Source organism: Photinus pyralis, unplaced genomic scaffold (assembly GCF_008802855.1).
Source record: "Photinus pyralis isolate 1611_PpyrPB1 unplaced genomic scaffold, Ppyr1.3 Ppyr1.4_LG3a, whole genome shotgun sequence".
Classification (NCBI taxonomy): domain Eukaryota; kingdom Metazoa; phylum Arthropoda; class Insecta; order Coleoptera; family Lampyridae; genus Photinus; species Photinus pyralis.
This window is the reverse complement of record NW_022170509.1, coordinates 2,943,813-2,969,327: the sequence shown is the minus strand read 5'-3', so window position 1 is coordinate 2,969,327 and position 25,515 is coordinate 2,943,813. Positions and strand designations below refer to the sequence as shown.

General features: G+C 35.4%; 1 protein-coding gene and 1 long non-coding RNA gene across 3 annotated transcripts in view; one reads left to right on the top strand and one right to left on the bottom strand.

Annotated features, from left to right (window-relative positions):
* The window catches only part of LOC116165909 (atrial natriuretic peptide receptor 2-like), a 114,273-nt gene that overhangs the window by 68,996 nt on the left and 19,762 nt on the right, over window positions 1-25,515 (top strand). The gene's annotated exons all lie outside the window — the stretch shown is intronic.
* On the bottom strand, window positions 9,529-11,428 carry LOC116165912. 2 transcript variants are annotated; one of them, XR_004144214.1, is made up of 4 exons: window positions 10,967-11,428; window positions 9,839-10,916; window positions 9,681-9,779; window positions 9,529-9,611 (listed from the first exon to the last, which is right to left on the bottom strand). It is a non-coding gene; the product is annotated as an uncharacterized LOC116165912 (long non-coding RNA). The 2 variants fall into 2 exon arrangements; XR_004144213.1 differs by having other exon boundaries at window positions 9,839-11,428.

Below are 25,515 nucleotides of genomic sequence, written 5' to 3'. Positions count from 1 at the left end.
TGACTGGAACGAAATCCCTAATTAAATGGATATCTATATCGAGTCTTGAAATGCCGACTTGTTTATCGAGTTTAATGAGATATTTTCTAAACAGCTTAGAGGTTACTCCTTCAAATTTATTTGATGTGGCTGTGCAAACAAATCTAATCTAAAGTGTGGTTCGAATTAAGCCCGTCACTGTGAAAAGCGGAAAAAGAAACAACATTCTGAATTAGTTGATATTTAGAGCATGATGCTAAAACAACACACGGCAGATAAAGCTCTCGCAACGTCGAACTCTACTTTTTAAAGCGGATCTCTCGTAATTAGAGAATTTTGGATTAAAGGTGGTTGCAAATATGTCCACGGAAGAAGTAAAACCTGTTATTCATTACATTTCCAAAAGAAAACGATTGAGTGGAGACTTCTCCTTGACCAAAAATTCTAACGAGATTGAAGGCATAGCTGACCAACTTGGGTACTTTGCTGGAAACGGTTGTAGCAATCAAATTGAGAACACGCGATTTCCTCATTACGTAAATTTTGCGGTAAAGCCATTTTTTTTCGTACTAATTTACATGCCTAGAAGTGTGAAATAAATCGTTGATTTAATAAATAGAACAGCGCCTCTGATCTAACATTTCAGCGTATATATAAAATGGCATTCCATTATGTAAGTGGATGCTGCTTTTAAGCACGCGCACGTTGAAACCTGAAATAAATTAGTTGCGACTCTTGAAGCTGTAACTTTCTGAAATTTACAGTTCCGACCAGGGGTGGACTGGGTACTTACGGGCCAGGTGGAATTGCATAGGGTACGGGCCATTAACGTATTAGTGTAGTAATGAAGGTGGCGGGGGGGGGGGGGGGGGGGGAGCTCTGAACCACAAAAAACATTTTAAAGTACTCCTTTCTAGAAAATCAATTACCATACTGTTTCTGCAGATGATAATTAAAAGTAACAAAATATACAATCCACACGAGGTGCGTCGCCTAATGTTTTCCCGGGAAATTTTGGTGTAGTCGATTTTTGGTAAAAAAGCCTTTTTTTGAGCCCCGAAAAAAAAATTGTCTCAGATCGACCCGGAAAAATTTTTTTCTTATAGAATGTGGCCTGTAGAATCCATAATTTCAAACAGTTCCAAGATTTGGCTACTAGTTCAAAAGTTACAGCCCTTTGAATTTTTTTTCGAAATTGGTTTCTAGTCTATAACTTTTGATTGAGAAGTCTGATCGAATTGATTTGGATTCTACGCACCCAAATTAATAAGAAAAAGTGTTTTCCCGAGAAATTTTGGTGTAGTTGAATTTTGGTAAAGGTAAAGGAAGGTTATACACTTCCGACCAATTTAACATTGTATGTATATACGCATACGTGATGCTATTGTCGATTTTTGCCCATCGACTTAAGTTACAAGTTTTGGTCATGTTTGTTTGGAAAAATCGTACCAAAACGATTAGGGCATCTGATATTTATTCAATGTAACTTATTCCACAAATATTGATGTTTTAGTTAGTTTCGCACTAACCTTTAATTTTAGTAAAAATCACGCTCTATTATTCAAAATTCTGACTATTAAGGGCGTGCCTGTAACTAGTATATGTTCATATGCGTGTTGAGTATAAATTATGCGTCGATATCTACAGGTGCGTGAAGTTAGCACGGCATTGGAACTGCAAACGAAAATGTTTGTAACAATCTGGTGTGCTTCGTTTGTACTTTTAAAGCAAGCAACCCACTTTCGGAGATCTAGAGTTTTGCCTTCGGTCATATGAATGCAACCCAGTTGTCTATTCCTATAGAACGACTAAACACTTTGGTGCATTGAAACACGCACACATTCAAATATAAGTGAGAGCGCTTTTAATTTCGTGTTTCTGGTCGTCTGTCCTTTTGCGTAATAGAACTATACGGACCAATACAATCAGTGGTTGGGAGGTACTCATTAAAAAGTTAAGCTTTTGCAATTTCGAAACTGCGAAATTTGACATGAAGTCCTCTGTATAAACCGTTGTCATACATATGAAGTCCTTTATTTAATGAAATCCAGAAAATAATATAGGACCGTTTAGTTTGCTTTATAAAAGACAATTTATTTACTGAAAGAGTATACTTTCCAAAAATTTCGAAAAAATGTATCAAATGAAGTCCATACTTTACGTAGATTAAAAAAATGAAGTTAGAGTGTACCATTTAAAATACTTCCAGTAAAAGTGAAGGATGTACTTAAACAGATTTTTAGCCTGATATTTCACCACCAGGTTAACCTCAAATAGTGAGGTTGAACATTCACGTATATTTTATTTATTTATTTTATTTATTCATGTCTAAATATCCTAAATACTTGTTCAGAATGTTTTTGAGCATTTAAACGTGGTCTGAATCCCCTCAAACATAGCACAGCATTTAATACACATGTCCACCTAACTTTTTGAATTTCGGTGAATTTTCTTTTATTACCAACCAACCAACCAATTTTATTCTTAAGTGTTTAATCGTATTCTAGGCCCCCGAAATCAGGAATAGACACCTGGATCGCATATACATATGACCGAAAGCAGAAAAACACTTCACCTTCCTAGCCCCGAGTGAGAATTCACCACAGCTTGAACTTTTTTGTTTGTATTTTTTGATATAGTCGTTTTATCTTGCTTAAGGTTCGTTACATTGTTTTTTGTAGTGAGTCGAAAACAGTTTATGGAATTTCAGATTTACTTCAAAATTTGCAGTGATGCGCTAACGGGGTGAGAACTCACCCCACGTGGTATTAGGTGCGAAGTGTAGCTACCGGATACTGTTTGGTCAAGTTTTCAAATATCTTTTTCTATGATTTCTTTCTATAAGTAACCAAACGTTACGTTACTTTATTTTTGAGATTTCTCAGTCCGGTATTTAGCATATTGTTTGAAAAGGTCGAGAATTTCTCAAAGCTAATTTGGTGTTTTGTTTTGGAAGAAAGTAATCATTAGGGATTCACATATTTGCAGACTTGCCCTGTGCGTTTGTTAGATATAAATTGAATCAAGTCATCCAAAAGGCGATTTGGAAATTTTAATTGATACCTATAAGTTACAAAAGTTCTTATGATACTATTCACTGTCAAATGGGATAATTAGTATCATTGAGCTTACAAAAATGTGGGGAGGCATTGTGTAAGTGCTTGAAGAGGTATAAATCGCTATGTAAAGTGTGTAAAATGTTCGTGTAGCTATAACCTACTTAATGTAGGTAACTACTGTTCTTTAGTAATAGATTTTATAAATTCGTGTTTTATTAAACTGCCCAAAAGAGATATGCTGTATCAAATATGGCAAACCAACAAAAATCCGTTCATAGTTTCCCTCTCAATAAAATTTAGAATCGGAAAAATTTTAAAAAAAGTTGTGGTCAGAAATCACCCCACGCGGCATCAGGAGTATTGAAAATCACCCGAGGCCAGGGAGGTTAAATTGGGTGCTATTTTGGACACCATCTCGAATAACTCGGTTCCGGTTGGAATTTCGAGTTGGCAAATGGCATTTTCAGATTCAGCGGGGTCGAATTAGGGGGTAACGGCACCTAACGGCTACATGAAATGCTTCTTGCATTTTGTTTTATTGCTTGATTTTACTCTACGATTTCAGTTACCTGATGATGACATGGTTATGTCGAAACATGTAGTATATGTTAAATTTTAAGAATATTAAAGAATATATGGGAAAGGTATAAATATTTTCTCATATCGATTATAATCATAGAGCACAAGAGAACGATAGGATACTGTAAATGCATCCTCTTGAATTATTTGAAAACGGTCACGTTTCTAGGTAAAGTAAATATTAGCCTATATTTAAATCCACGAGCAAGTCTGCGTTTATTGTATGCTACAACTCTAATCTCTATACATTCTATAAATGTGGTTATTTAGAGAGGCTCATGCTAATGCTATACATAGTCAAGTTTTAGCAAAGCTGTACACAATTCCGCAATCGTTAGGATGGACGTCCATCGTAACAGTAACAGTACACAATTTTTTCACTCTGCGTCGTTTCTATTTAAAAAGACGTATTTCATCTACTACTATTAACACACCGACATCAATGTTTCAATATCATTTAGAAGAAAAACGGCGTGGTTGCTAAAAATGCATATAAAGGTAAGGATCACTGAAAGATTTTGATAACTCCTTATTATGTTGTCATGTACGTCCAGTGAAATAATCTAAAAATTTAAGATATAAAATGGACTTCCAACCTCACGCCTGACTCGTCACTAGCATAATTCTAGTTTCTTTCGTTACTAAATACAGGCATAGAGGATAGTGCGATTTGTTACGCTTTCCTTTAATGCCAAGACCTCTAAGATACAACGCCAAAAGACCCCATTTCATTCGAACTTAATCCAACAAGTATTTTATTGAATTTTAGTATCAGGAAAACAAATTTATGCAAACAATATGTTTTGAAGTCGAGGTTTATGTGTGTAAATGTGACATTTATTGAACCTCGCGTCATCTTCCATTTGTAACCTGCAAAATGAAGTCGGGAATAACATCAAATTAGACGGGTAACAAGTTGGATCATCAGATTTTAGAGCTTAATTCCGGCAAATGAACGTCCAATTAGTTTTTAATCTTGTAAAGTAATTTTCTCATAAAAACAACCACAAATGCCATTTCCTTTTCAAGACTTATTAAATACCCCTAATCCCACGTTGATTGACTATTGGTAGGCCTCGCCGATTGCAGTTAGAATGCTCTATGCATTTCACCCCGTTTTGTATGTAGATAAAATTCTTCCTTTATATCCCCAAAGATGTTACATAACGATATGTTAGGTGCTTTGCATCCAGATATATACTATACATATCAAACTGTAGTTTACCTTCGACATAAAAACAAACCAGTAAATACAGTTCTGGGGTTGTCAATTTATAGGTACCTACTTTGTGTCATAGGAAAATGATAAACTTTTGATAAAAGAACGTCAATCTCGAATTATTTCCCTCAATTTATCTTTTACTGCTTAACATAAATTCTGTTTTACAGTTTTTTTTGTTCTTTTGTTCGGGTTCAATGAACAGGTGGTATGCATTTGCAATGACGATTTATACAGATACAGTGAATAAAATTTAATATCGCTCAGTTCAGACCAACAATTAATCACTTTGATGCTTACTTGAACTTGATGTACGAATTGTTTTAGATTCTGAATGCTAATTCGAATCCATTGCTATTTTAATGCTCAAACTGGCGCTGGTTGTTGAAACTGACGGTAAGCTTCGTTTTTTGATAGGAGACGGAAAAAGGCTCTCCTTTTACTATTTAAGTCCCAATCTAGCATCGTGACAAAAAAAACATCACTTGAAATAAGAAGACGTACTGTAAAATTTGTCCATATGCATTGCGGATGGCGAGTACAAATGTGGTGCTTGTAAGTTTGAGTCATAGTCCGTTCATGTTTTCATATTTTGCGGTCCCAACGGTGATTGAACATTACTTTTTTGAATTTAGCAGAGCAGGAATACGTACTACGTAACTTTAAAGGGTAGATAGTATTCTAATTAAAATTCAAGTAAATAGCAAGAGTATAGTACCTGGCCCTAGTCAAACACCTAATGCGTTTTAAATGGCCGTTAGAATGTGAAGTACAGTGTAATTAAGTGGTACGATTGCACTTGTACCTGCACAAAGTTTAAACTGATTTCTTTGGACCATTGAACCTCAATTAACACAGAAAATCACAAATCGATCTGGTCGATAATGAAACTCAAAAAAATACAGAATAGTTGAGTATATTGAATCCAAAATTATAAATTATTTATGTTCCTCCACACACCAAGATACTACCCCCTTTCATAATTTGGGGTTAAGTAATATTCGAATTAAAATTATAAACTCCATAGACTCGCTGGCGTAATAAAGATGAAAATAGCAAAATCCTATATGTGATCACATGCACAACTAAATTGACGTTCGTTTTATAACAATTTTGGTTTTAACTAAGCTCAACTAATTTAAAATTAACTGTAAGCACCCTCTTCATTACCTATACAACGAAATATCGAAGGATCCTCAGTATTACAATCACTTATAACGCCAATTTATTTTAATCTTACAAAATGCATTTTATAGTTAACAAAAATGCATCAAATTCACGTCTCGGACATTGAGAAAATGCTCTTAAACAATGTTACCAATGATCTTGGTGCATGAATATCCATTTTGACATGTTTTGATCAAAATCCACGTGGTCGCAAAAAATGCATCAAATTCATGTCTTGGGCATTGAGATAATGCTCCTAGTCTTTTTCCCAATGATCTTGGTGTATGAATAACGATTATGAAATCAAAATCAAAATCCATGTGGCCTCAGAAAAATAATTTAACATCTTTGAATCACACACATGCGGTTATCAAATGAACTTTTTCAGCATCAAGATAATGCGTTTGAAAGCTTTTACAACTCCAAATTCATGTGTAAAGAATAATTTTGGGTACATTTTGCTCTAAAAACTTTTGACCTAGACCACAGAGAAGAGTTACTTGAATTGTTAAACATCTACGAGTCATAGGGAATAATCTAGCGGTAGTCCAAACTGGATATATGACCTAGAGAATGAAATATGTTGAGTTCTATTACATTGAGCCCGTTATTCCTGGTCCCGATTCACTCGATGTGTTATAACTTTTATTCCTGTTGAACCAGTTGAACCAGCTTCCTGAAAATCAATAGCGTCCGTCGCTAATGTTCAAAGTACCCGTACACCAAATTTCAACACAATCGGCCGCTTTTAAAAAGAGTTATAGCGCACACGGACGGACGGACGACAATACAAAACTAATAAAGGATCTGAGGATCCATAATAAACAACCCCCATATTCACTCACTCAAACGTATATTTTATTTTGACAATTACGTCCACCTTCTGTGTAATTACCACCTTCCAACCTTCAATGTTATTCAAAATACCCTCCTACGTTTAGGTATATATGTTAAATCCAATCATGCACTTGTGTACAAACATAATACGACCACTCAATCAGAGATTCCTGAAACGGAAATATGTACAATATTCAATATAGAATGCCTACGCTAACATACCTACTCCTTCAAAAGTGCAATATGCACCTCCAATAGACGACTAATTGAAATTAATATAAACGAAATTTGCGCATTTCAATTTGTTTATCTATACCATGCAAAAGGGAGGTGGAATCATCGCTCAATTTAAATGTGTACGGTTATAAAATATAGGCTGAACTCGAATTTCTATAATTGTTGCTTTCGTCTTTATTATTTGGTCACAGTCAATTGGCTTCCGTAACTATTGTTTTGTTCACAGTTAGATAAATTCGAATTTTGTGAGCGCCCATTAAAAAGTTTCGTCCAAATCATTGCTTTATGTTGGAAACGTTTATACACGTGAAACTGTCTAACTGTTGGGACTTTAAGAGAACAATAAAAATGCATAAAGTAATGCTAGGTAATTTTTCCTAAATGATAATGTTAGATGATAACGCAATAATTCTAAATCTTGTCGAATATTCGGAGCTAAAATACTTAAAGAAAAGGCTTTTACTCAAAAAAGGTACAAACATTTCAGTGAAGTAGCAGGTGGAAAATAATTCAAATACTTACCCTAAAACTTTAAACTTAAATCGTAGGTGTAAAACAACAATAAAAAATTCATAGAGTAAAATTACGAACTGTCACTTGTTTTAGGTTAAATGAGATTAAATCGAATGGTGTTCTTTTGGATTTCCTTTTTCCACTTTCCTTGGTGGTTTGAGGTATTTGTAAATAGTTTGCTATATATGAGTTACAACTTTTCCCCATTTTCAAGGTTTTCGACTTTAAAAAATTTACTGCTTTTTTATTGGCCACATTCATGTCCTTCGACATGTCTGTTATTTGAGTTTTTTGAAATTATATATTGAGACATAATCATTTTCGATTTTTTCTTTTCGGGCGAGTAAGGGCATAGTGTAAGAATAGAATACACTAAGGTAAGGGTAAGGGACATCATCTTTCAGGCATTTCGATTCCAACTTTCAATACTGTTGATTATTTTATCATTGTCCAAGACATCATTTTTGTTATTTGTTCACGTTGGTCTTCTAATACAAAAAATCATCAGCACCTTCCAATACCATTTTCGAAATGAAAATTACCTTTTTTATTGGCTATAATGACGTTTTTTTGTCGTTCAAAATGACTACTTACCATAATTTTAAAACTACAATACTTTAATAAATTCTTGTCTGCGTCTGAATTTGCGTGTGACATGTTGTAATACTATCAAATAGATCAAATCTAGTTTGCTTCCACACCTACAATGAGTTTAACTGTTGTCTAAAACAACATTAGTATATGTAGATGAACTACAAATATTACAACCCTGCATGTAAGTGTACATTTCATAGAAAACTATACGTAAGTTTAAAGCGGAAATTTTGTTTTTATAGCGCAAGTGCAGGGTTGCTTATGGATTGTTTAAACATAATTTATTAAAGAAATAAACATATTTAGCGTACTACAATAATAACAACCCATGCTATCGAGGACTGTTTTGCATATAAGTGAGCATTACGTATACGTAAGTTTAGAACAAGACAGAAATTTATTTTTATATTGAATTTCCAACTTACAGACTGTTTAAAGCTTTAAACATAATGTGTCAGAGAAACTGAAATATTTGGTATACTACAAAAACACAACCTCTACAATCGAGGATAGCTATACACGTGAGTGGGAATTTTCTGAAAAACTACGTAAACTTAGAACGAGATGGAAATTTATTTTCTAGAGGGAAATTGCGGGGTATTCATAGATCAGTTAAACATAATCTAACAAAGAAACGAAATTATATTTAGTGTATCACAAAAGTCAGCCTCTGCAATCGAGGATTGCTATGCATGTAATAGCGAATTTTACAGAAAACTAGCAGACCCCGCAAGCTTCGTACCTACCGCCTTTGGGAAATGTCGTTTTGTTGGATGGGTCATACGCTCTATTTCGGCCGCTGCGCCACCTCACCTCGCACACGCAGCGAACTACATAATAACCTAGCGATATGAAATATACTTTGCGATCTATTCTCATACCTACCAAATATACAAAAAAATTCATTAAAAATCAGTCGAACCGTTTCGGAGGAAATACAGCGGCACGAGGGTGAATTTTTTTTCTGGAACACTGAATATGTATCTACGCAACAACATTTTTTTAAGAAGCTTTTTATGGTATCTAATATTATTAAAAATTTGCTACCAATCTACATACTTTAAATTTGTGATCAGTGGCGTACTTCTACATGGTTAAATAGCAACCACTAGTTTTCATTACGTAATGCGTATTCTACACTTTTTTGAATATAGCATAAAAACGTATTATATTACATAATCAAGTTTAAGAGAAAAACTTAAATTAAGGGAAACAGTTTGTATTTCGAAAGCAGTTGTACGGTTATTTATAGCTTATTTACACAAAAATTTTTCTAATTTTCTCGAAAACCAATCGACCGATTTTAAAAAATCAAACGTGAAAATAAAGGACTTCGATAGTCTTGGAAAAACCAGAAGAAATCGCGAACGCTTTGGCCAATCAGTTTGCAGTAGTTAGTAGCTCCGGAAACTATCCCCCCACCTTTTCTGAAACAAAAAATCAAAGAGAGGTTGAACTACCATTCTATACATCCGATAATCTTGTATACAACCTACCTTTTACAATGCTGGAGATGGAGTTTGCTTTACAAAAGGCCAGGAACACAGCACCTGGACCTGACCAGATAGCAAACGAGATGCTGAAGAATCTGACGCCTGAAATGAAAGAATCGTTACTGTATCTGTATAACAAATTATGGGCAGAGGGTACTTACCCAGATGAATGGAAAGAAGCAGTGGTGATACCAATCTTAAAACCCAAAAAAAATCCATTGTCTGCAACTAGTTATCGACCAATCAGTCTGACGTGTTGCATGGGTAAAATCATGGAGAGGATGCTAAATAATCGATTACAGTGGTATTTGGAGAAAAACAACTTCCTAGTGCCATATCAGGCTGGTTTCAGGAAACACCGATCTACCACCGACCATCTGATTATTTTAGAGCACTGCATACAAGAGGCATTCCGCAAAAGAGAACATCTGGTGGCTGTTTTCTTTGATGTGAAGGGCGCGTATGATATGACATGGAGGTATGGCATAATAGAAAAAATGTACCAATATAACTTGAGAGGTAACTTACCATTGTTAGTGAAGTCCTTCCTAACAAACAGGCGTTTCCGTGTAAGAGTTGGTGATAAGTTCTCCGATGATAAGCTTTTGGAGAATGGAGTTCCTCAGGGATCGACTCTTAGCTGTACTCTATTTGCTATAGCAATAAATGACATATGCTCTAATACACCAGAAAACATTTCTAAATGCATGTACGTTGACGACATAGCCATCTTCACATCAGGGAAAACGGTAGGAGAAATAACTCGCAAACTACAACCTGTAATCAATCAAATTGTTGGGAATGCCGAAAATATAGGTTTAAGTTTTTCACACGAAAAAACACAATGCGTCCATTTTTGCAGGTTAAGAAGGCCACACTATGATCCTATGTTATATCTGACGAACCATAACATCAGATGCTCGGAAGCTGCTAAGTTCCTTGGTCTCACGTTTGATAGATCCCTTACTTGGAGAACTCATTTAGAGCACTTGAAGACTAAATGCGTCAACAGTCTCAACATACTTAAAGTATTAGCGCATACCAAGTGGGGTGCAGATGCTAACTGCCTTATTCGAATTTATCAAGCGCTCATAAGATCCCAAATGGATTATGGTAGCATTGCCTATTCGTCGGCACGTAAAACGTTACTGACAATATTAGATCCTGTGCAGCATGCTGCTATAAGGTATTGTATAGGAGCATTTCCTACGAGTCCGGTAGCCAGCCTACATTGCGAATCTGGAATTTCACCACTTGATACGAGAAGAAAACAGTTAACTTACTGTTACATGGCTAAACTACTGTCATTACCCCGTCACCCTAATAGCATAATTTTCAGTGTGGATAAAAATGCTTATAGAATGCGACCTACTATTACTAGACCAGCAAGTGTGAGGTTTTATGAGGATATTCAATTGCAAGGTATCGCTCTTCCGGAAATTCTGGAAAACACTACACAAGAGTTTGCACCGTGGATGACTCCTGCAGTCGAAATAAGAACGGAACTTGCGAAATACAAAAAGTCAACTACAAACAGTAACACTTATATACAGAAATTCCAAGATATATGTAATGAATATCCTTCGTATGAAATCATCTATACTGACGGGTCTAGAACGGAGAGTGGTGTTGGAAGTGCGATGGTGATTGGAGAAGAGTCCTATGAATGGAGTTTATGTTCGTGGTCCTCAATTCGCTTTGCCGAACAATATGCGCTGTGGCAGGCGTTGTTATATTGCTCCATCGGCGATAGACAAAAATGTTATCATCGTCACAGATTGTATGGAAGCAGTGAATGGGATCTCTGAAATATATCCTGTTGATGCGATGACTGAAAAGATGCCAGTCCTTTCAGTTCTTACCATGGAAAAAGAGGCTTAAATTATTATTATATGGTACCGAAGTCATATTGGTATACCTGGAAACGATCAAGCGACCATGCTGCATGGCCAGGCTGCGTTAGTAATCACATTGAGTTAACCTTATACATCCGTTGGAACTTAGGAGAATACCTGAAAAAGAAAACGGTTAATGTGGCAACAAAAATGGCTGAAAGTAACACTCTACCTGACCCGAATAAAACCAGATGTACGGAACTCTATGTGTTAACCAGGCCACTAGGAAGAAATGTAAAAATGACCGACTGGCGAATGGCATACGCAGATAACGCACCAACATATTCTTAAGGGTGAGATTGCCCGACAGTGCTGAACGATGGGGACTACTGTAACCATTCGTCCATTAAATTCAGGAATCCCCATGTATAACAACGAAAGGCGCGCTGCATAGTTTAAATCGAGTAATATGTCGAAAAACTTCTGTGCAACGATAAATGCAAAAAAAGTACCTAAGTTTTCTAAGAGAAATAGGTTATATACAGACAGATCTAAAAGTGTAGTGAGAGATTGGGGCGCCCTAATTGGGGTAATATGACCCATAGCAGTTAATGCCCTCAAAAAAAAAAAAAAAAAAAAAAAAAAAAAAGACCTTTCAAACAAGCTATTACTCGATGAAGTCGTTTTTGGTTAAAAAGTTGTCCCCCTTGACAAACCTTTTGACGTGTCTCGGCGTTTTTTCCTTTAATCAGTGGTTTTCGATAAATTTGTAGTGAGAAGTTTTCAAATTAACTCCCTACTGTATGTAAGCGTTTATTTTTCTAGGGCAATTGTAGGATTGGTTATGGATTATTTAAATATAATCTATCAATGAAATAGAAATATTTGATATACCACAAAAGTTACAACCCCATAATTGAAGATTGCTAGTTTAATTTAAGTAAGTTTCAAAGAAGAAGAAAATTTGTTTTTCGAGAGCAATTTTATTGTAGGCTGTTTATACATAATATATCAAAGAAATTGAAATATTTGCTAGAAGAGTTACAACCCCCACACTCGAGGATCGTAATTTTCGTTCTGTCAGCCTCTCTCAGTACACAGATCATTAAAATTTCCTTTAAATGTAGTGCACAGGTGCCTTATACCTTTTAATCGATTGCTATTAAATTTTTCGTTACGAGTAACGAGACTCAAGACAAAAGCTCTTTAAGCAAAATTTTATCTCAATCGCAGTAAATTGCTTAGTTTCCGTTGCACCGCGATTGCGTTATTAATTATAGGATAGCGATGGAGATCGATAAATTTTAACATCCTCGACTTCCGTTTTTATCGATGGACAAACTTCAGTTTTTTTTTTTCAAATTTTATGGAAAAATGAAAAACGCATTGGTTTTCCTATCTTGGTGAAAATTTTCGATAGGTAGCTGTCTTTACGTTTCTTTTACCAAAGAGCCCTAGAATATTTATTTTCACACTACATTAGTATGGAAAAAATTCATTATTAACATTATTAACGAATGCGTAAGCAATATGAATTAATTTTAAGCTGTACTGCTTCTGCTTAGTTTGCTGCCATGTGTCAACTTTGTTCCTAAAATTGTTACTGTCAGTTCCTTAAGCGTAGATTTTTGCTTTCTTTAAGTGTTTTCGGGTCCACTACGAGATATTTTTACACAATCTTTTAGTATTTCGATTTATTTAATTGCTGGTTCCAGCTTTCTGTTCATATTAGAAAATCGTCTGCAATTGCAAGGCCCGGCCCGTGTAGCGCAGTTGCCGGCCCGTGTAGCGCAGTTGCCGGCCCGTGTAGTGCAGTTCAGTGGAAGCTCGACTGCGGTACAGGGTCCCTGGTTCGAATCCGGGTTCGGGCATGGATATTTGTAAATGTATAGTGGGTTGGGTTGGTAGAGCAGCCTCGGCTGAAACCCCGCCCACTTAAAAAATAAAGGCAAAATAAAATTAAAAAAAATAAAATAATAACTTACTTTTAGCTGTATTTACTGGTTTTTTTTCGCGTAGCCCATTCTTCCATAACCCTATTCAACACAGTTCACCTTTCCCACGTAACACTGATAGATCAAGGATCAAGGTAATTTTTCCAGTTTGCATTGATTTTGTCTTCTGCTGTCGCGTTGTTATTTTTCAATTGTGCGACTGTACTTGTTCTTGTGCTGGCGAGGGGTAGTTCTCTGGTCTATGTTTAGGATCATGCCTTAGGTTAAGGTATACGGCTAGCTGCTTTCGAATGCATTTTCACATTCCTGACTCCATCGTGCACGTTTTGGTTTTTGCGTAAGGTGATTTCCCCTTTATGTTTCCTGCAGGTAGCTTGTCTCATCATTTGTGTATTAATTTTGATTCTTTAATCTTAATAACATAGAATTTTGGGTTTCGTTTGTTTATGTGAATGTAACTTCCGTTTAAGTTAAGTAATGGTCAAAATGCATTAGGTACTATTAACTGTCCAGGGTTTTTGTTTGGTAGTACGCTTACTTTGCTATAAATTTAATTCCTATTTTACAGTTTGCTTCACTGAACGATTAAATTTCATATTCGGCCTTTATAGGGGAATTTTCGAAAGAAAAAAATTCTCGTTATGTGATGGTTTTGTCCGTCCATCTGTTTCTCGTCTAATTGGAAAACGAAAAGGGACAGCGATATCAAACCTTTGCTATTCGATTTCTGCGAGTTCAAGGATCAGTGTGTGTTTCCGAATGCGAGCCGAGTGTCAAAAAATTCTCCTACTGAAAATCGTATGCGATTCTTATACCGCAATCTAAACTGAGCACACCACGAGGATTAATATTAGATTTTGAACATGCTCTCACATTCTAGTCTAAATACAGTTGACCAGAAATAGCAGAACAAAACAGCCGCATTTCTGCAGGTGTAGGTGGCACAGACACAATAATGGGGTGTATAAAACAATCTCGCCAAGCTGAGACGTGTACAAGGTTTGTGTGTATGAAAAACAATGTCCTGAAAATTTTCTTTCAATTCTGTTATAAAGCTATGCATCGAGATTCCAAAACTAGGAAAGCTTTTATCGACTGCTACGCTACTTAAATCCTATTATAACTTCAATGCTTAGTTAACAGTGCATTCTGTACAAATTTTGCAACCAGACAAAGCCTTATCTGAACTGAATGTAATATTATCAATTTCAGTACGTCGACTGCTGGAGTTCTGGCTTTACAAGCAACCAGTCGTGCGGTCGCACTAGTATATATATAGCTAATTTCCAAGTTGCTGATTTTACTGTTGCAATTTAATTGTAAGGGCTGTTTAAACAAACAAAATTATAAAGTTTCTGCATATGGGTTTTAATATGTATTACATTAACGCACTTTTAAATTATGCATATGGCGGTAAACAATTTATTTCCTCCCCTACTTAGAATATGAATTTAAGGAACTGTAAACAACTGCCACTTTTACTAAAAGCTTCTCACTCAAGCCTCAGGCTACCGGGCTACGTTGAGTTTAACCATTATGTTTTATATTATTATCAATCTGCGCACTTTAAAAGGTGAACGCTAAAGAAGTGTCAACAAAGTGCTAGCAGTTATTTTGATTAAAATAATATTAGCGAGCAAAAATAAATGAAATCCTGCTCGCGTGATGTTATGATGTTTGCATTCCATTTTTCTGTTCATAATCCCTTCCATAAACTAGTGGTACCCACGATTTGCAGGTCGGCTATCTAACCACTCACTTACTTCGTTATAAGTCCTGAAGACTGTAATATAACAGAGAAATACTAAGGTGGGCCTAAGTATATTAGTCTGAGGAGGCTCTGAACAGATTTAATAACGACTTTAAGAATTAAAGAACTTTGGGTTTGAATAATCTAAAGGTTCTATACAAATTGCATGGAAATTGCTAGGAGATTTTATATTAGCAAGATAATATCCTTTTAAGTATAGCACAACGCTAGATTTTTTGAACACGAAAGTAGTTGCAACAAGATGGAGTTACCTGTCACGAAGAACGTAGGAATTGAGCTGTAACATTGTAAATTAACGGAGAAGCGTATGCATCAAAGCACTTGGAATACAATGCCTTCATTTAGCAATTAAACTTTAGCGCAATTTCGAGACTATTTTCTTTCAATTGGCGGAAGAGGATTATACGCTTCCGTTCAAAGTATTTGAATTATTCAGGATTAAGTAACAGTTAATTAATTTTTGTTGAACTTTCCCCAAGGGATGTATTGTGCATGGGTTATTATTCAATTACCTCCGTTTTCTTTGCCACAATGATTAAAATGCGGAAAAAGGCAGCGTACGAATATAATTATTTTTCACAAATAAAATCTGAAAAGAGCTTAATGATTCCTATAATCAGTGAGGTACTCCTTTAGGTCGATCCTAAAAATAATACGAGAGTAAACTCGTGCAGCTTGAAATAAGCGGGTCAAATGACAGTCCGTTATTATGAAGATTTACAAACAAACAACATGAAGTATATGTCAGAGCTTAACTATTTCAATTCCATGGACGGTGACAGAGGGTGGAAAGTAGGAAGGGATATTATCCACCTTTTCAATGTCACACTTTATTCTTATTTAGTATTCGTTTTAAATAGAAAACAGAATTTTAAAAAGGATTATATTACCAAGTTGAAAATGTCACTCTTAAAATTTCATCTCACATTTTTAGAATCCTGTTTTAGCTTTTTCTTTAAATCTCGCGGATTTCCATAATATTTGTCAGAAAGAATCTTTAGGCTTATTTAAGTCGGATATTTTTAACATTGAAATATTCCTTTTGCTTATATAGCGCTACTTCAACTTTTACGTAATATATATTTAACTCCCCCACTACTGGAATCTAAACCTTTTTCCCCTATACATTCAGATAGATTAAATTTAATTATTGCTCTCGTTTGTTTGTTCAGCGACGTTGTGTACCTAAGTAATGAAAACCGTCTTAGTCGGTATAGCGTCATATTTTAGTGAATGAAAGATGTTTACTTTAATTGGAGGATAGCACAAGGAAACCAAGGGCAATTTCTGCTCGAAACGATCCCTTTCAAATCTCTTTACGTCGATAAAGAAGGCTAACTAAAGAACTAAACCTAAGCTGCCATTCCCCCATCAACTACAAAAGAGCGACGCTCTCAAATTCACGCCTGTTGGGGTTATGGAAATCAATTTCAACATTATATAATAACGTTTAGAGTAATTTATCGATTAAACTCCACTCGTTGAATATTGCCGGGTAGGACCACTACAAGCGTAGCCAATGGCCCAATCGTGTAACTACGCACTGATAAATAAACGTTTATTATTTATTAGCACGCATTATTATAGATCCGTGAAGTGAAAGCACAAATGACGGTCTAATTACAGTTTGTGTCTTATTTGTGCCGGTAATTAGGAAGTACTTTTTTATGTAGCTATTAAGAATTTCTGATTAATTTGACCGCTTGAGGAATACGTGAAGACAATCTTTGACAGTCTTTAAAAATCACTGAAGAATATCTAAAAGTCTCTCGGAGAATATCTACAAATTATTGTGTCTGTAAAATTTTCGAAAATATGGAGAATATATAAAAAATCTTTAATCTACAATGAACTTCTTTTAAAAAAAGGCAAAAACACACTTAAGTCCTTATATAATTAAGAACTGTCACGCTGTCATCTTTTAGAGATCACAAACGAAATTACAGAACAAAATGATGGTCTCCCTAGTCTGCTAACATGAAGGTTGAAACGGTGGAAATTTGTAAAATAAATTCCTCGGCTGTTTCGACATCACTCTGGATCCGTGTTTCTTTATCTTCAGAATGGTGTTCTTCTATGTTATATATAATTGGATTGCAAGCGCGACGTTGATATTCTAAAGTTTCTTGGATTATCTCCTCTGCGTGAATTTGATTGTATCTACTCCAGCTTCTTCAATTACTTGATCTCAGTTTTAAGTTCTGTAATGATCTGTACCAGATCCCGAATTTCCTTTCTCTGACATTTGCATGATTAGACGTTGATTTAGAACCGATTCTACCCTTGCCTTGCCCAATAAATTTTCAATACGATGGTTAAAACTACACGTCTCGCAGAAGTTCACTATACCATCATGACTCTTTTTTGTCAGAACCAATTTACAATCAAATTTTCAAGATTAGATATGTTACTCGCAATGCTACATTATTTTAATTAATATTGCTGCAGGTGTTTTTACGGATTATTTGTACACTTTCGAGCTTGTAGTAAAATTATTATTGACATGGTAAAGACTAATTAGTTAATTACGACAGGTTTATTAGCAATGAGCGCCAATTTATTTCGCTCCTTCGTCGGACAAGTATTATTAGTTGTCTAACCTTACCGTAAAAGCGTGATTTTACTATCAACTTTGTTAGGAAAAGATAATTGACTTTCCTAAAAAGTAATTGTTAGTATGAATTTACTTTTTGTAAATCGTTTTTCCTACGGTTATAACTGGAGTAACATTGTATAGCCGCCTCTATAGACTTGTTACTCTTTAATTAAAGGTAAGACACCTACAGCCAACGAACATTATTTCACCTCATTTGATTCATTTTTCTGAAATATCCTCAGTTTAAAAGACTAATAGTTATTGATCCCAATATTTCGGAATATCAGCATATAGAAAGGTGTTAACGTATAATTCAAACTGTTAGAGCCGATTCCCATTTTGCTTAGTGAATAAATTTCCCGCTACATCAGCTCCATTTAGAACTGTAGTGGATTATTGATTTAGTTTTCCATCCGAAAAACAATCTTCTTCATCAATGCACGTGTCAAAGATCTATCAGACGTTCAGAGCTCACATTTCAATTAATCCGATACGTTCAAATTGCAATTAGTTATCTCTTAAGACGCTCCGTTTTCTTAAACAGTTATCAATTTTCTATAACTCGCAGCTTCCTGAATTCCCGTAAGTCGTTATTTACTTTAAGGCGTTGGAGTACAGATAATGGACGTTCGGAGAGACATTCAGACTCGGTTCAATTATATACGTGTTCAGTTAATGAAAATATTAGAAAGCTCTAGTTTCGATGCATATTTTTGGTCACTAACTGCCTAGCTAAGAATGAAGTCGTAAACCTCGCTAAAAACAAAATCTGGAGGAACTCGAAATTGTCTTTTCGTTGTAGTAGACTCATTTATACGTATTCTAACGTATATGTTACGTTTCGTCAAAGGTTTCGTCTAGTTCAGTTCCTACTTTGCTTAGGATAGTTTCGTTAATTTTGGGGATTTTCATAAGTCTTTCTTTTTTACGTAGATCAAGATTTTTGTTTCATGTTATACCATGCTCGCAATCACGTTACCCTATTTCGTCCGTCTGTCCGATGATGCGTGATGGTTCATAGGAATATCGCAGTAAGATAGGGAAGGTCTCATTTGGTAGATAATTAGAGGGTTGTTGTGGTGGTTACGGCGGTTGTGGTGTAAACGAAGGTGGAATGCGTTACGTTCATTATTTTGTGTTTTACGTTCGTGCTTACAACGTCTAGCTTTAACGTTTTACAAAGTGTAACAAGGAACATCACGGCGTAGAATCGCGTTAAAAGTAATCTAAATGTAATGTAAATGTTCAAGTGCGTCCTCGACCTACTACTGTTTTTTTAATTTATGTTTCAATATGTATGCTACATGCTCAGTTGTATACATTCACTAAATTATACCTATTGTTGGAGGTTTTTATATCAATGTTTTAATGACTTATAAATTATTAAAAACTGTAATGACGTATCCAGAATTCAAAGGAAAAATTCACTTTTAGCATAATGAGTGGTGCTATGACAGTTTCAGATCAAACTAAGCTAACTAATGGCAAATGCAGGCGCTTTTGTTTGATTTCATAATTCCATGGCATTACCGACTTTATAAACGCGACAGTTTTTAATTTTTAAATTTATACTTTTTCTGAGTTTATAAAATAGGAAACAATAGTACACCTATGTACGGATTCGTAATTTTTTTCCCTACAAAAAAAACCTTAACACTTTATTTCTAAATTAATTAGGGAATCCAATAATTGGAAATTAAAGATTACTATTCAAATTCCTATGGCGCGTTCGTCAAGTTACCACCCCGTATGTTACGGTCAATGCATTTAATGTGGCGGTTATTTATGATGTTGTTAATAGTCAATGTAAATAATTGGGGGAAGGAAAACTTGCAAACAACCCCCCCGAATGATTTTTAAATTCTATATTTTCTTAGTTCTCTTCCCCTACCCAGCCATTATGAACCATTACCACATTAAGTGCTTTGATCGTATAACATACGATGAGGATAAACCTTTTCGTTCATACCTTTTTTCGGAGACGGAAATTATCGCCCGCCTCGAATTCAAACGGCATCAAAAATTCGTTTTCATCTCCAATTGACGCTCCCGAGGGATACGCCCTCACAACAACAGCCCAAAATATAAACGTAAAAACGCAAAATTTTCCAAATTTTTGTTTTTTACAAAATTCGATGTAATTTGACGACCTTTTCGTGGTCTCACACTGAATTGTTTCCGATTACAATTCACATGCAGTTACTGTAAGCTTTTTTATTATTATTCGAATGGAAACGAAATAAAACCAACTTTAACGTAAACGGCAACGTATTTCCTTTATAATGAAAGAGGGGAATCGACCGGCCCTGATAATCTTGGATGACTACCCTTCAAATAAAGAAAATAATATCCGCAACCTACTTTTTTTTGGATGTGAACATTTGAGCTAAAAGTTTTGAGCCCAAAACTATCTGTTAGCTACCTACTATAGCAAATCGCTGAATAAGTAGACTTATCGACAAGGCATGAAGGCAACAAGGCACGCTTCAGCCATTTTGGGTAATGTGTGAGCCAAACATGGCGCATAACACATAAAACCCTTTGAGTCAACTATATTTACGTGGTATGAAAAGAAAAAGCCACGCTTCAATCATTTAATGCGGCGCATAACACACATAAAGCTCTTTAAGTATATATGTAATGTATAGTTCTCCATTTTTTGGGTTCGTTGAGATTCTTTAAAATATTAAAAGGAACCACAAATGTTTTATTGTTTCTATAAAGCAATCGATTTCGGGTTTAACCACCCATCATCGGGCTATGCTAAAAAATATCACATGAATTTGAAGTTGAACACAGAATTAAAATTATTACCGTCATTTGAAATATTTAAATGCAGCCTTTGCTTTTTAAATTCTATTGATTCGTTTCGGAGATATTCGCATTTGAAATGGTTTCTAAAAAAACCAAAACAAATGCGATCTAAGTCACCTTGTATTAAAATTTTTAAATTTTAATACAAGGTTTAAATTGTGCAAAAAATAACAAATAACTTTAAACACACAACATTTATTTCAATAAATGCTCGAATTGCCTTCCGCACATGTTGCAAGATTTCAGGGGTAATCGCTCGAATTGTTGAGTTATACCAAAGTGTATTCTATTCTTACACTATGGTTATACGTGCTCGCAACCCTTGTAATGTTCCGGGCGGAGTAGCATAAACTTTATTTTTTAAATATCCCCACAAGAAGTAATCTAAAGGACTTAAATCAGGGGAAAAAAACCATTTGGTTTTTTTAGAAACCATTTCAAATGCGAATCAATAGAATTTAAAAAGCAAAGCAGATTAGTAATCACGATTAAATTGGCTTTCAAATAATGTGCCATTTGCCATAGGATTCCATTTAAAATTTTAGGGGTTAAGCTCCCTACGTAGAGGGATGAAGACTTGGGTTCGTGATTTGTATTCCAAAAGTTGTCCCCCTCGAATACAAAATTGACGTGTTCGAGGATTTTTCGAAATTTCTAAATTTAATACCCTAAAAGCCCTCTGTATACTTCTCGTTGGGCCACTCTGTATATTGGTGACGGCCAAATACAAATAAGTAATATACACTATCATCCCCTAAATAACTGCAATAAAATTGATCTAAGCATCCTCAAAGTATTTCTTTAACGTAATCGCTTTCCTACAGTGGCGTAACTAAATAGGTGCCGAAGGTACCACGGCACCGCACTCCGAAAGCTCGAGGGCCAGCACTACAAAAGGGGCGAGGGCCCAGGATGCGCGAGAGGAATTAAAGACATGAATGGGAGTTAAATTCTAATCGTTTGCTAAAGTCGACTACAAAGTTGAAAACACTGAATAATTAAAACTAAATTTACGGCCCTTTAAGATGAACGGAACAGTGTTAAAAATTGAAAAAAAGCATTAAAGTCCTCGTGTGAGATCAAAGGGACTCCAGCGCAATTTTGTGTGATCATTTTAACTAGTTTTGACTCCGCCATCATTCTCTTTGTCGGTTTATACTAATCCCTATTGTAGTGGTCAGCACTAGAGCTGCTGCTCCAGCCCTTAAAGCCCCTGCCTAAATCCGCCCTGCTCGATACCCACCTCTGACGCCCCCTCAGTCATATAAATGAGCCATTGTGGTGGATTTCGCTAAAATCACTGATGCAGAAAATAATATAGGTATTCAATTTTTGGTAACTTTTGGGTACCCGAAGGCGACTACTCCCACAGATCTACAATGGGACATAAACTGTAGAACAAGATAGGAAAAAACTGAAAAAAATACAAAAGTCACCACGCTCGAGAATGGCGAGCAGATGTCGCCCGTCCCTAAACTTGCTACTTACATAACCCAGTAGGTACACACAGTAGCGGAGTAGCTACCGCTTATGCCTGGAGTGGCCCACTAAAATTGCGCCCTCATACATTCCCCCCCTCTTTACCCATTCGCCACTAAATTAACAGCTTGTTAGATACAATGAAAACAGATATGTACATGGTGTTCCAAATTCCTTGTTTTCGTTTTTCCGCTATATCTTGAGAACTTTTCAAACCAGCACAGATCAACGATGTCAATTTTGGCGTATAACTTGCGCGAACGTGGCCACAGCACCAAAAGTCCAAAAATGGAATAAAAAGGTTTTTGATTTATAACCCAGTTATTTGTGTGAATATCAAAAAAGTATAAAGGATAAACGTTGTGTAAAAATAGTCTCTTAGTAAGGGGGTATTTTTATCTTTTCCATAGCCTGCTTAGTGATTACGATACAGCACTAAGTTTTTTCAAATAGAATGTGTAACATTTTATTGGTTTATTGTTGCAAAAAAAATATTATACATTTCATTTGAAAAAACAAACTTTGGTGCTGTATCTGGAAAATTAAAAAATGCTACCTGCCTAAGAGATTTCTTTGCCATAACGTTTATACTTGATACTTATTCGCACAAATATGTGGGTTATAAATCAAAAACTCTTTATTGCAGTTTTGGACGCTGTTGCCACGTTCACATCAAAATTGGCATCGTCGATCTATGCAGTTTTGAAACTATGACAGGTGTACACTCATATTTTTTTTAGTTTTCAAAATATCCCCTAAACCCATCGAAAACAAGCAATTTGGAACACTGTACACATGACGACGTCTACTCTAACTATGGATAACATTATGAGACTGTTTAATCTGCTTTTGGTCATCGCAGAGCGCAAATAAGCTTTTACGAACTTAAGTTTCGAAAAGCGCCCCCAGAACTGACCTCCACTCCTTTACGCCACTACGGGGCACACATACACTCATTGTCTTTGTACAAACGATCTTCTACGAGTCATCATTCGCTGCCAGCCAGCCAGACAGTCGGCCAACTAGCCGGTCAAAATGAGATGATAAGTTCCCTTTTATAAATAAATGCGCTAAAAACAATAAGACGTAATAACTATTCTTACAAAAGTTATGCACGAATAACGAATAAAGATCGAAAATATTACTTTTCGAACTCCGTACAGGGTGCAAACTGAAAGTAGTAATTTAATTTGAAATTCGGAACCCTTTTGTAAAATTGTAAATATCCAAGCATTTGCACCCCTATTCTAAAACTTAATGATTTCTTCGACCCCATGCCATTATAAATAAATGTATTTCCGTATGTGTAAATAGACCATAGCGGATTTGTTTTAACGATTCGCACTACTTGATTCTTCTAAAATGTATACAAATTGGTGTGTAAATTCAAGTGTAACGAGTGATATATAAAGTTTGCATAACTTTTAAAATTTTCTGCAAAGTTACTTTCGCGTATTATTCCTCAAATAACCTTAATAAAACTTGCATAAGCGGCCTCAAATTTTGTGAATTTTTTTTAGCATAGTATCTTTCCTTCCAATAGTAATGACGAAAAGCGTATCCAATTTAGGGGTTGTCGGCCAATAATTATTTGCGCATTTGATTTACAAATAATCTACTTCTGTCATCTCCTAAATAACATCAATAAAATTTATATAAGGATCCTGAAATTTTGTAAAAATATTTTTTTAATGTAGTAGCAAACGAAATGTAACCATGTTCAATTTAGGGGTTGTGGAGCAATATATTTATTTTTAATCTACACGAATCATCTTCTACAATAATGACAAAATGAATGTAAAGAATAAGAAACATACGCAGTACACTGAGTAAATATGGGCCGATTTAGTTATGTGAAACGGTCTAGTCGTCGAAGAGGAAATATGAATAAAAAACGGCTTTGATATGAAACTGCCTGAGCGTAAGGCCTTAGGTGTCTAATTTCATAAAAATACATTTCAAATTCCGTAAAATGGTTGTTTTAGAATTATATAACCATATTTTAATTTTGTATTTTAGACCTATTTTATGTAACTCCATTCCGAGCTGTTCACTCTTGAATTACCTAACGTTTAAGTCTTGAACGCTTTGAATTTGTGAATAGCAAAGCAGATATAATGTGTAAATTCTGAACCTAAATTTAACACTCAAACGAATAATTTCCCCTTTACTGAAGCGATAAAAGACTCAGACTGTGTTTTATTGATATTAAGTTTTTCACAGCTCTTCAAACAGAAACGTGTCACCGAACAAATTAAATTTTAAAATCCCGTCCCTGAAAATTATTTATACATTCATGGCGTGCATAAATATTAAAGGTCGCATTTTTGGTAATCATACTCCCTTGCTTTGGTGTGTAAACTTTAAGAGTGTAGACAAATGCTAATTAAGTTTGCAACAGAAAAGCAGAAACCTCTGTCATACATCTCAACGTCTCCACGAAAATAAACTCTAGAAAGGACAATCGTTCCTGTAATGGAAAATTATCTCCACCTGTGCGCATCATTAATTTTAAATTACGGATCGTCATTCGTTCTTTAAAACTAAAATGAAGTACAAAAACGGTTGCTTCCTTGTTGAACCTATGGATTTTCTATTATTAGGACTCAAGAAGTCCCTTTTAGTGGCAAACGCCCTCTATAAATACACACCAAAATCCTTATACGTACAATGTGTCTATTTTCTCATAACGCAAGTCAGTCATAAATGCGTTGCTCCATTTAAAATAAGTGGGAGTAAACCAAATTATTATTATTATCATTATTGCAACGACCTGCTGCCTTGTAACCGCAACGTTGGGTTTTAACTTACAATCACCTCAAAAGCACCACTACCATGAGAACGGATTGGCAAAATTTATTCTTCGGGCAGTTAAAGGGACAAACAAGACACTGAAAAAAGTTTGAATAATCGCCTTTGTTGGCTACTACCTACGGATGGTGTGAAACGACTCGGTGTTGGAGAATCTTGCCAACGGGAACCCATCAGTTATTTAGTCGCTTACGACGGTTTGTCTGTCGCACCTCAAAGGGTGGAATTATTCGCTTGGCAAATGTAAAACAGTTACTCGTTTTCTCGTGGGAAAGTTCCTATAAGGATGGATTGCAAAGGATGGCCAGGTTATTCAGTTTGTTTGCTGCCTTTTTCTTCCTTTTCTTCCATTTTCTTGTCATTACTTCAAATTGTTCTTCTCCGATCATGTCTTCTTTGAAATTCCCAAGTTTCCTCAAATCAAGAAATTAAATCTTCCGAGGGACTAGTGGAACTCCTCGTCCCTGGACTGGTCCTGATCATATGATAGTTTCTTCATTTTGATTCAATTTTCCATCGATGTCATTGATCACATGTTTAGCTTGACGTCGAAATACTTAATTCTTGTCTCCTAATG